The sequence below is a fragment of the Rhinolophus ferrumequinum genome, chromosome 11, assembly GCF_004115265.2.
Source record: "Rhinolophus ferrumequinum isolate MPI-CBG mRhiFer1 chromosome 11, mRhiFer1_v1.p, whole genome shotgun sequence".
Taxonomy (NCBI): domain Eukaryota; kingdom Metazoa; phylum Chordata; class Mammalia; order Chiroptera; family Rhinolophidae; genus Rhinolophus; species Rhinolophus ferrumequinum.
The window spans coordinates 73920853-73931705 of record NC_046294.1 but is presented as its reverse complement, the minus strand read 5'-3'; the positions used below and the strand labels follow the sequence as shown (position 1 = coordinate 73931705).

The 10853-nt window shown below is 33.1% G+C and overlaps 1 non-coding gene across 1 annotated transcript; it reads left to right on the top strand.

Moving 5' to 3' along the window:
- Positions 1-4913: 4913 nt before the first annotated feature.
- Positions 4914-5020, top strand: LOC117031404 (U6 spliceosomal RNA). The gene has a single exon (XR_004424543.1). It is a non-coding gene; the product is annotated as a U6 spliceosomal RNA (small nuclear RNA).
- Positions 5021-10853: the final 5833 nt, after the last annotated feature.

Here is a 10853-nt window from a genome sequence, read left to right as displayed (position 1 = left end):
CCATTTTTCAGTTTTTCAGTTAAAGTTGACATACAATATTACATTAGTTTCAGGTGTACAAAATTACATTAGTTTCAGGTGTATATAACTTACAAAATTAGAATTCTGAGAAGTATTGTACATATCTGACAACATACGTAGTTATTACAATATTCTTGACTATATTCCTTATGTTGTATTTTACATCCCCGTGATTATTCTTATAACTGGCAAATTGTACTTCTTACTCCTTTAAACTATTCCAACCATCTCCCTCGCATCAGGCAACCATCAATTTGTCCTCTGTATCTATGAATTTGTTTCTGTTTTATTATTTATTCTGTTTTTCAGATTCCACATATAAGTGAAATCGTATAGTATTTGTCTTTCTTTGTCTGACTTATGTCACTTAGCATATTACCCTCTAGGTGAATACATGTGTCGCAAATGGCAATATTTCATTCTTTTTCATGGTCGAGCAATATTCCATTGTATACACGAGGTCAGACAATTCAGTTTGTGAACTTGTTGCAATGATGTTGCTAACCTTTTTTGATATCAGAGGATTATTCATTATGAATGTGTACCAACTGGACAAACAGTTAACCAAGTTTACTATTTGGATGTGCTGAAAAGCTGTGTGAAAAAGTTAGACAAAAAAGACCTAAACATTTCACCAACAATTCATGGCTCTTGCATCACGACAATGCATCAGCTTACATGACACTGTCTGTGAGGGAGTTTTTAGTCAGTAAACAAATAACTGTATGGGAACACCCTCCCTACACACCTGATCTAGCCCCCAAAGACTTCTTTCTTTACCTGAAGATAAAGAAAATATTGAAAGGAAGACATTTGGATGACATTAAGGACATCAAGCGTAATACAATGACAGCTCTGATGGCCATTCCAGAAAAAGAGTTCCAAAATTCATTTGAAGGGTGTACTAGGTGCTGGCATTGGTGCATAGTTTCCCAAGGGGAGTATTTCGAAGGTGACCATAGTGATATTCAACAGTGATGTATGTAGCACTTTTTCTAGAATGAGTTCTCGTACTTGTCAGACCTTATATGTATCATATCTCTTTTATCCAGTCTATTGATAGACACTTAGGCTGCTTCCATATCTTCACTATTGTAAATAATGCTGCAGTGAACATAGGGGTGTATATGTATTTTTGAATTAGTCTTTTGGATTTCTTTGGATAAATACCAGGAGTGCTGGGTCATAGGGTAGCCCTAGTTTTAATTTTTTGAGAAACTTCCATAGTGTTTTCCATAGTGACTGCTCCAATTTGCAATCCCAGCAACAGTGCATGAGGGTTCCCTTTTCTCACATCCTCTCCAACACTTGTTTATTGATGTATTGATGACAGCCATTCTGACAGCTGTGTGGTGATACTTCATTGTGACTTTTAATTTGCATATCCTTGATGATTAGTGATGTGGAGCATCTTTTCATATGTCTATTGGCCATCTGTATGTCCTCTTTGAAGAAATGTCTACTCAGGTCCTCTGCTCATTTTTAAATTGGATTATCTGCGGTTATTTTGGTGTTAAATTGTATAAGTTCCTTACATATTTTGAATATTAACTGCTTATTGGATGTGTCATTAGTGAATATCTTCACCCATTCAGTAGTCTGTCTTTTCATTTTGTTGATGGTTGCCTTCATTGTGTGAAAGCTTTTTAGGTTGATGTAGTCCCATTTGTTTTTTGTTTTTTTTCTTTCTTTTCTTTCCCTTGTCCCCCCAAAAGATATGTCCAAAAATATTACTAAGACTGATGTAAAAGACTTCCTGCCTGTGTTTCATTCTAAGAATTGTATGGTTTTTAGATTTACATTTAAGTGTTTTATCCATTTTGAGTTTATTCTTGTATGGGGTATAAAACAGAGATCCATTTACATTATTTTGCATGTTATCTGTCCAATATTCCCAGTATTTTTAGAAAGACTGTCTTTATCCGATTGTATATTCTTCCATGCTTTGTCATAGATTTAATTGACCATGTAGGCATGGGTTTATTGCTGGACTCTCTCTTTTGTTCCATTGATCTATGTGTCTGGTTTTAATGCCAGTGCCATGCTGTTTTGATTACTAATGACTTGCAGGACAGTTTGATATCAAGTAGCATAATACCTCCCACTTTGTTTTTCTCAAGATTGCTTTGGCTATTTGGAGTCTTTTGTGATTCCATATAAATTTTAGTGTTGTTTGTTCTAGTTCTGTGAAAAATGTCATTGGTATTTTGATAGGGATTGCATTGAATCTGTATATTGCTTTGGGTAGTATGAACATTTTAATAATGTTAATTCTTCCTATCCATGAGCACAGTACAACCTTCCATTTATTTGTATCTCCTTTAATTTGTTTATCCAATGTCTTATAGTTTTCTTTTACCTCCTAGGTTAAATTTATTCCAAAGTATTTTATTCTTTCTGATGGAATTGTAAATGGGACTACTTTCTTAATTTCTCTTTCTGATAATTCTTTATTAGTATATAAAAATGCAAATTATTTCTAAATATTAATTTCGTATCCTGCTACTTTATTACATTCATTTATCAGTTCTAATAGATTTTTGGTGTAATCTTTAGGATTCTCTCTATATAGTATCATGTCATTCTACAAATAACAGTTTTCCTTCTTCCTTTATAATTCAGGTGACTTTTATTTCTTTTTCTTGTCTGATTGCTGTGGCTAGGACTTCCAATACTATGTTGAATAAAAGTGGTGAAAGTGAGCCTTCTTGTCTTGTTCCTGATCTTAAATAAAAAGTTTTCAGCTTTTCACCATTGAATATGACATTAGACGTGGGTTTGTTTTATATGGCCTTTATTGTGGTGAGGTATGTCCCCTCTGTTCCCACTTTGCTGAGCATTTTCATCATAAATCGATGCTGGATTTTGTCAAATGCCTTTTCTGCTTTTATTAATATGATCATATCATATTTTTCCTTCATTTTATTTATATCATATATCATGTTAATTGATTTGTTAGATTTTATGCCAACCATGCATCCAAAAAATACCACTTGATTATGGTGTATGATCTTTTTAATGTATTGCTGGTTTTGGTTTGCTAATATTTTGTTGAGGATTTTTGCATCTGTGTTCATCAGGAATGTTAGCCTATAAATTTTATTTATTTATTATTATTATTGTTATTATTATTATTATTATTATTATTATTATTATTTAAGTATTTTTGTCTTGTTTTGGTAATGCTTACCTCTTAAAATGAATTTGGGAGCCTTCCATCCTCTTGAATTTATTGGATTAGTTTAAGATGGGTAGGTACAAATTGTTCTTTGTATGTTTGCCTGTGAAGTCATCTGGTCCTGAGCTTTTGCTTGTTGTGAGTGTTTTTGATTACTGATTCAATTTTGTTAGGAGTTATTATTTTGTTCAGATTTCTATTTCTTCCTGAATTAGCTGACAAGAAATAATTTGCATTTTTAATGAAAAATGTGGAGTATGCACGAAAGCCATAATCTTAGTGAAAAAGACAAACACCACTCTTAAAGATCCACACTATCAGGTGATTACTCAACCATATGTATCGTTATAAACTCTAAGCCCATAATTTGACCTGCAATAACATCGGCAATGGATTTGATTTCTAATGTCAACACAAACAATTTCAAAGTGAGGTTTTCTACATACATATAAGAAAGCTCTTAAGCCACCTGATAAAAATCAATGCATGCCCTAGTCAAAAACATAGTCAGTGGGGTTTAAGCAGGAAAAGACAAGAAAATAAACTACTAGGACAATATATAAAGGACAATGATAGGTACCACTTGAAACTTTCAAATCATCATATAATGATCAAAAAATAACTATACTTATGAAGTACTTCTATTTTAAAGGATAGCAGTTCCCTATAAATTGCATCTGCAATATGTATAGAGGATGATACATAATCCCTAGTAGGTTTCATCTAAAGAATGAAAAGCAGTATTAACACCAAAAAAAAAAAAAAAAACGATCGATGTAATTTACCGTATTAACAGAATAAAGCAGAGGCATCATAGGATCATTTGACAAAATTCAATACCTATTCCTGAAAACAACTTTTCACAAATTGTGAATAGATGGAACTTCTTCAATCTGATAATGCCATTTTAAGAAAAACCTACAGTTAACATCATACTAATGGTGTAATATTGAACTCTTTCCCGATAAGATCAGAAGGAATTCAAGGATTCTTTCTCATCACATCAAGTCTACATTGTACTAGAGATTTGTTTATGTAAAAAATCCTAAGACATCTAAAAATACCTATTAGACTCAAAAAACTGACTCAGCAAGGTCATTGGATAAAGGTTAATATATAAAAACCAACTGTTTTAATACACTAGCAGCAAACATTTCAAAATAAAATTTAAAAATTCATTTACAATAGCATTAGCAGATACAAATTATTTAGGCTTTTTTTTTTTTTTAATTTACAAACATTTATGGCCATTCTGTTTTGGTGGTTTATATGCATGCTGTACTTTGGGAAGTATTTTATACATGGTTTAATTTAATTTTCAAAACAACTTTTGAGGTAGATTATTATTATTTTTTCTACATTACTTGTTCAAATGACATGGCCAGAAAGAGATAGAGAGAGAGTTCAACTCTGGGTTGAAGGACTCTAAGCCCAACTTGTTTCTACTATACATATCTTGGGAAAAAATATGAAGTATAATATTATTCCATTAATGTTCTAATTGATAATTTTCCCATAGATATCAATAGACTCAAAGTAGCTTTGGTAAAATGTGTACATCTTAAAGTATTCTTATTCATTATAAACAAATGTTACAGGATAAGAGAGACAGATTCACTTAGGGAAAAAGTGAAACAAATTTAAAAAGAAGGAGATGGTAGTAATCACTATAAAAACTGGCATCCTAATAATAGGGCAAAAAGAAATATATCTTGTGCTCGCTTTAACAGCACATATACTAAAATTGGAATGATACAAAGGAGATTAGCATGGCCCCTGAACAAGGATGACAATCAAGTTCATGAAGCATTCCATATTTTTGCTGTATAAGATGTCAGAGGGGTAGTAGATTGAGGGAGGGAGGTTATCACTTTGTGTGGGGTGTAAATGTCTAACTATTATGTTGTTGTGTACACCTAAAACTAAGAAAAAAACATACAGAGTTTGCCAAAAAAATATACACACATTTTAAGAAAGGAAAAAACTGTATTCAAATTGTAATACTCTATATATGCCAATAACAAAAGATGAATATAAGTCACGTGTATACATTTTTTTGGAACCCTGGTATATCTTAAATATACTAGTTTCTTAACGTTTTGAAATACTAAGAGTATCAAGCCACATGGAATTAAAATGAAACATTAAAGAACACATGTAAACAAAACAAAACAAACAACCAAAAAACCCCAAACATCTGAAAGTATATTGCTGTCTTGGCAGTCCCCCCAACTACTTTGGTAATTTGCTGGAAGGACTCACACAGCTCAACATGAAATTATACTCACGGCTAAGGTTTATTACAGAAAAGCATACTAGGGAAGAACAGCAGAAAAAAATGATAGATATAGGTGAAGGTGAGAAAAGTCACTTATAAGATTTCTTATCCTTCTGCATGGATTGCACAAAGCCATCTTTTTTCTTCACCTGTGAACTACAGGGACACATGAGAGAGATACCCTCCCAGAAAAGTTTTTAAAGGCATTTGGTCACAAACCTACCACATGACTAGCCATGGTATGTACCTCAATCCAGACGCCAGGTGCCTATCATGAATTTAATGTTTACTTTCAACATGCATACAAACTTCTTCACCCAGATCCACTGCTTCCTGGTATATAGAATAACATCATTACCCAGTAACTATGGAAACAATCCCATTGCTTAATTCTCAGAGTTGATAAAGGGTCATCACTATGGCTACAGTGATAAATGAAACAGGTCTGCTACATTGAGTTTGCACAAAGTTATCTATAGGAAGAATGTTGATAGGACTTCTGTTTGAGATTCTGATAAATGCCTTCCTTTAAAGGGAAAAAAAAATGTCAGCAAAAGACAGATCAGTCTAAGATTCTAAGGTCATGAGATAACTTTTAATGTAGTTTTAATTAATCAGCAACTAGCAATCAATGACTAAACAGCGATGTATGATAGACCTATCCTTACACGGGATCAAGATCCAGGGATGAAAATGGGGTCATGATTAGAGCACAGCAAAGGAGTTTGAATTCCTCCTAATTGTGCATTTTAGGGTAGCTTTTTAATATGGATGGATGGATAGATAGATAGATAGATAGATAGATAGATAGACTACATAGGCTACCTTTTGAACTTCCTATAAAAACAAGTATGTAACAGATTTGTGTCTTGTAAGCATTAAGAGTTTATACCCATATCGGATGCATCTTTATATGCACTGCTCTATCTCAATACACACTTAACATATATTACATTTTCCCATGCATAATCCTCACTTTTTCACCCAAATTTGTGAGGGAAAAATAAGGAAGTACATTATACATGTGCATATCAATATAATTCCATATTTATACAAATGTTTTTAATTCTTTTATTTATGCTTTTGAGTTAAAAGTGTAACTTTAGAAATCAATAATGATATCTGTATGCAAAATAATACCCTGGAATATGATCATTGGTTTTGTTGAACTTCCCACAACTTACAACGAGTTCTTGGCCTTCTGTGATGCATAAATATCGTAAATTTGTTACCAGTACATAAAATTTCTTGTACCTTGTATGTGTTCTTGAGTTTTGTAATTATTTGTTACATAAAACTTCTTGTACTATAATATGTTCAAAATTATTTCTAAAATTCCTTTATAATACAAAAAACAAGTACCTAAATGTAAACAAATAAAAATTTGAGTTAAAAAATTAAAATGAAAGATTTTTTTCCCTGATAGTTTGGGTCAAAAAAAACGTGGGTGTGCATTATATATGGCAAAATACAGTATTCAGTAAACTGAGGCACTCTGAGCAAATTAATAGATTGATGAGTATAACATAAGTTGGGTTCTGTACCTGAGAATGTAAACAGCTTTTAAAATCTTTATTATTATTACCAAAAAATACATCAGTTTATGGTGCATAGATAAGAAGTCAGTTTATGCTGTGGGGAGTGCAATAATCAAAATACCACCATTTGGAGAAAAGGAAAGAAAGTTTCACTGCAGACTTTATTTAATGAGAAACAGCTGCAGAGAACAGTCTACACTGCATCCAAGCAAAGAGTGAAAAGGCAGTAGAACTAAGACGACATGATAAATTTGCTGCTAAAAACAAAACTAAGATGAAAACATAGAATGTTATATTTAACATAATTAAGAAATTCTTAAAGGAAGCATGTATCATTACACTTGGTATTTACTTAGTAGTGTATATGAATTTAGCACTGGAGAAGTATAATCAATCCAAATTGTTTGCTTGAGTTAAATTTATTTTATTCATTAGTCATGGTCTAGTGAGAAATGATATTATTTCATATTAAATGTAGGCACATATATGAGAAAAATAGCTCTTATTTCAAATAGTTAATATACCTTGGTGAGTATAGAGAATATAAAATAATGAGAAAAAATATGAAGAAAACCAATAAGGTAACTTTTATAAAGTGCTTCATGAAGGATATAAATATAATGAGATGAAAAATACAAATAACTCAGAATATGTAAATGGGAAGCAATTGTATAACGTAAACAACATTATCACAGGTATCAAATTCATTAATGGATGCACAAATGTTCATTCAGCACCTAATATTTGCAAGGCATTATATTAGATTCTGTAAAGAATTCAAAGATGAATATGTTGTAGTCCCTGTTCTCAAAGAGCTTCCACTATATTTGGTATATAAGACAAATATATGTAATTGTAATGTATGCCACAATATAACGATATAAGAGATTAACAGAGACCCACAAGGTTTTAGAAAAGAAATAGTTTCTCAAAAGATGAGGACATGTTTTATGAAGGTGGTTGCATCAAAGCAGGATCTTAAAGGGCTAACACAATCATTCATTTCACAGATTGTATGGAATGCCAATTTTGCATGAAGTAAATAAAATTAATTTCCTGTTATCACCGAGCTCATGATTTTTCAAGAAAAGATTAAGTAACTTTTTCCCAGTCACTGAGTTCCTAAAGGACAATGAAAAATTTGATTCTAGGCAGCCTTTACTCCAGAGTGCCTAATTTTAATCACCCCTAATAAAAACTATGCTAATAGTTGAGAAAGAGTATATGGGGACACAGAAGAGAGAACATCTATTATTTCTGCAAAAGGTAATAAAATATTGCTCAAGGGACTATTTGAAAAATAATATGGAATAAAAGGTCATACATAAAATTAGAAATATAAAAATCTGACAACAATATGTAGAGCTAATTATTCCCTTAGAATTTAGAAGTGAATATCATCAGGAAACACAGAAGATAACATGCAACTTTTTTCTGTTTTTGGCATCAGGGCCAAATCAGGAGGGAAAAATATTTATGGATTATATTTTTCCATTTAAAATTAAAGTATTTTGGTTGGATGGAATTGGAAGAAATATTTACTCTTTGAATTACCTACTTTATTAAAAACAAGGATACCAAAGAAAAAGTTAGTACAAGGCAAATTTTATTATTCAGAAATAGTTTATTAAATGGACACTGACGGGCAACTTTCTAGTCTTGAATGTGGAAATGTGTTTCTGACTGAATCATTTAATGACTTCATCTCATGTGGTGTTTGACATGGTTGTATGGACACAAGACTGGTGGACCATCAAGAGAGAATTCTGAGGAAAAACTAATATTGAGGAGATTAGCAGAAGTGGGGGACTCAAACAACAGAGAGTGAGACCATAAACAGAGGTAAAGAACTAGCCCAAGATAATATTTACATAAAGGGTAGTGAGCATTGAAAAATGCTGCACAGAAGTTTAGTGCATGGGGAACAGAAAGGTATTTGATTTGGAGTTGGAGTGATTATTTATGCCTTTGGTGAAAGATTACTTGGTAAAAAGCAAAGTGAGATAGACTTTTGTATTGTCTATTACCACATAACAAACTACCCTACAGCTTAGTACATCAAATCAACCATTTTATTTTTCTCATGATTTTGTGGGTCAGGAATTCATCTGGGTGATGGTCTCTGATACACGGACAGGGCATCAGCTGGGATTCCTGGGTCAGGAAGGTCCACTAGGAAGGTGGCTTCTTCACTCATATATCTGGTGTCTCAGTGTTATTCAGTCTCCTCCCCACCCCCACCACAGCTCTGCATCTTCCAATACCTTCTCACAGCACAGTGGTCCTAGGCAACTACACTTCTTACATAGAGGAGTGCTGCTACCAAAAGGCAGAAAAGCAGAAGCTGACAGGCCAATAAAGGGCTATGCTAGGAACTGGCACAGAGTCATTTCTGCCATACTCTGTTTGCCGAAGCCGTCAAAAATTTGCCTATGTTCAAATGGCCAAATAAACTGGTTGGTGACATAGACTCCACTGCTTGATGAAGGAGTTGCAAAGTCATATTGCAGAAGAGCATGTACTCTGTTGAGGCCATCTTTAGAAAAATACAGTTGTGGCCACAGTAGAATTAAGGGAATTCTAAGCAGAGAAGACTATTTATTAGGAGTGGTGAGGAGTGATCAGTATGTTTGGTAAATACTGAGTTGCTTATAGAAGTTGCAACAGAGGATATGGTTAAGGGACTGGTGAGGGATTAGACAGAGCGCATATCTTGAAACTAGAGCTTAAAAGAAGCCCAAGATATATTTATAATTCTATAAACCACAGTAATGTATTAGCAGTGGGGTAACATGATCAGACTTTTGCCTTATCTTTCTTAACATTATGTCTAGTTGACAGGCTATTCACCTGAGTCAATAAAGGCAGCAGACTAGAAGTCCATAAAAGAAGGACTAGAAGACCAGTTAAGAAGCTATTGTGATCATCCACATGAGGGGGTAGTTTGACTTAAAATTAAACAATAGTAATAGGGAAGACGGAACAGACCAAAGGATGCTTCAGACGTAGAGAATAGTGGAGTCAACCAAAACTATCAGTGAAATCTTTCTGGCTCTAGGTAAGACTGAATAGATTGGTACATCTTTTCCTCAGTGATCTACAGAAAAGATATTTTAGAAGTTTCTCAAAAGACTTCATTTAGGTTTACATAATCTCTATAGTATTATAATTGTTGGACATGTACATACCCTAATGCATAACTTTCCTAGAGCGTGGAGTGCCAGAACAGGGCCACAGCTGGGAGCTGGTGGGGCCATCTCAGGGAGAAGAACCCATATACCCCAAGGTAGGGAAGGCAAGGTCTCCCTGCAGGACTTCCTTCAGCTCTACTGACTGATTCTCCTGAGGATGGAAGAGAAGTTGGGTCAGTGAAGAGGAGACCTCTGTGGAAGCAGGAGTACAGAATACGTGACTTCATAAAGTCCCTTATAACCATTATTTATATTTATCAGATAGTTTCTTCTTGGGACCTTCTGTTACATTTATTTTTCCTAAAAGTCAACAAATAAATGTGTAGAGAAAACTGATACAAATATGGAGGCAGGGCACAGAATGGATCCCTATCAAGGAAAATCTAACTCCAAACACTCTCTTATCCAAATACAAATATTTAACTGTAATTTTTATGTAATTATGCGCTGGTTTTTATTTTATTTTATGCATTAGTTGGTTTACAATGATGTGTTCTTTATATTCATTTCTATTTCAAGTGATGTCAAGATAACTGATCTCAATATAAAACGATACACCAGCCTTTTGTAGAATTTATAAAAGTTGTACGACTATATATGTGTATATATAATATAAATATAACATTTACTATATTAAGTATTATTGC